Source organism: Otolemur garnettii, unplaced genomic scaffold (assembly GCF_000181295.1).
Source record: "Otolemur garnettii isolate 467f Iridium unplaced genomic scaffold, OtoGar3 scaffold00180, whole genome shotgun sequence".
NCBI lineage: Eukaryota > Metazoa > Chordata > Mammalia > Primates > Galagidae > Otolemur > Otolemur garnettii.
The window spans coordinates 60040-62453 of record NW_003852575.1 but is presented as its reverse complement, the minus strand read 5'-3'; positions in this window follow the sequence as shown (position 1 = coordinate 62453).

The following is a 2414-nucleotide window of genomic DNA, read 5'->3' as shown; positions in this document are numbered from 1 at the left end:
GAGTGCCCTGAGCTGGGACAGGGTGGCCAACACACCACAGCGCCCACTGCAGTCCCCTGCTGCATCCTCTGAGTCACTCAATCAGTGCATGCCATCTGCAGGAGATCACATGATGCTTTAAAGGTCTGCTTTTCCCCTGGGATACAATATTGTATTTGATTTACAACTTTGCCTGAAAGCAATTTCATAAATGTCTGCTGGGCCTTCTCCTCTGTGGTACCTCTTATCCTCTGGAACAAGGAATCCCATGTGGAATATTAGTTTACTAGGGTGGACGTAACTAAGTCCCATAAACTGAGCAGCTTAAGTGATAGAAAGTATTGTCTCCTAGCCCTGGGGGGTGGAAGTCTGAGATCAGGGCGTGGGCAGGGCTGAGGAAGTTTGCTCCATCTCATCCTGATCCTTGCCTTGGTGAGCGGCTGCCCATTAAGTGGCTGGAGTTCCCTTTGGGGACGAATGCCAGAGGCATGAGCGGTGGTGTTGTGGGGCCCTCCCTCCTGTGAACCTCCCTCCTCCTTTGGTCAGTGGGTGTCAGCCCTGAGAATCTGTTCAGGGATAGAAACTGGGTCTGGGGTTGTGACTTGCTCGGGCTGTTCATCCAGTCTTGATTTGGGTTGATTTGCAGCGAGGGCAAATCGCTGGATGGCTGTCCATGCGCCTTGTTCCTGAGTACTGTTGACTCTCAAGCTCTCTGTGGCTCTGGCTGCTGCAGCTGCCCTTTCAGTCTTGCCAGCTGTCACCACACCTGCACCCACCTGACGCAGGGCCACCTGGCCTCGATTGTTTTCATGTTCCCTCCTCCCTGTGGCTTTCAGGGAGCTTTCAGCCACAGAGCTCCGTAGCATTTCCTCGGGTCACCTGCCATCAGCTTCCTGATCGCGCTGGCAGCTCTCATACTTGGGAGGGGTCCCCTATCACTCTGTAAACAGAGTGTCCTCAGGTCCTTCCTCAGAACACAGCTGATGCCGGCCACTTTTGGGGACTTGGGTGGTGTTTACCTTCTGGTGGGCATCCTTCCCTGAGCCTTTTGGTCCTTCCCACCTCCTGCCACTGTGATTCTGGCATTTCCACTTTGCTTCGTGGGGTCATTGCTTTCCCCAGGGGTCCAAGTTAGGCGCATCTCCTGGAGGCCTTGTGGGGTGGTGGGTATGAATCTCAGTGAACTCTCCCCCATCTAGGGGGCTTCTCCTAGGAAGGACAGGCCCAGCCACCCTGAGGGACGTTCTGACGGGGCTGTCAGTCTTCTCTCACCTCCCTGTGGGGCAGAATGTGGCAGAGAGGTGAGAAGGAAAGGGGCACGTCCCCTGCACACATGGAGGGGGAGGGAGGGAGGGTGGCATTCTCCTCCAAGGGCAGATTGGTACACAGAGAAGGCAGAGGGGAGAGGGCTTCTCTCAGTGAAGCCCAGCAGCTGCACATCCATGTCCCACCTACCCGGCGTCCATCCCCACCTCTCGCCGGCGGTGTCCACATCCCATCTACCCGGTGTCCATCCCCGCCTCTCACGGGCAGTGTCCACATCCCACCTACCCGGCGTCCATCCCCGCCTTTTGCGGGTGGTGTCCGTGTCCCACCTACCCGGCATCCATCCCCACCTCTTGAAGGCAGTGTACTTCCTTTCGGAAAAGCATGTGTCCTCCTGAAGCATGGCCTTTCTGGGGATGTCAAGTGAGGCATTCTGCTTGGCTCTAGCCAAGGTCAGGCACATGACCCAAACTGGACAAAGCAGGTACTTTTTATCTCTATGTGAATCAGATGAAGATCAACAAAGATGGAGGAAGCATTTTCATTCCATTACGGTGTCTGAACCAGAGAGGCTTGGGGCGTCCCTGCTGCGTGGACACCAGGGACGCCCTGCCTCCAGTAGTTCTCCAGCAGCAGCCAGTGCTCTCCCACATATTGCTTGTGAGGTAGAGTGAGCTGCTCCTGTTTATAATAGTAAAGGGGTCTATACTGACTGTGAAAGCTGTCCTCGGCCTCTGCAGGTCTGCTGTGTGGGCGTAAGGTGTGTGTGGTCTTCTTCTCTTACTGATTCTGGTGGTTTTGGAGAAAATTGCTGCTGATAGAGTGAAGGAAGGACGTTAGCCAAGTTATTTTTTAAAGAGATAGATTCAGACTGGGGAAAAGTGTCATTAAATGATCCTCTAGAGGTACCTTCTGCTTTATGATAGATTTAGATATTAGGCCAGGCTTGGTAGCTCACAGCTGCAATCTTAGCACTTTGGGAAGCTGAGGTGGGAGATGAATGGAGGCCAGGAGTTCAAGACCAGTCTGGGCGACATAGCGAAACCCCATTCTGCAAAAAAATAGAAGACTTTGTCAGACCTGTGGCACACTCCTGTAGTTCCAGCTATTCAGGAGGGATGGCTTGAAGCTAAGAGTTCAAAGTTGCTGTGAACTGATGCCACTGCACT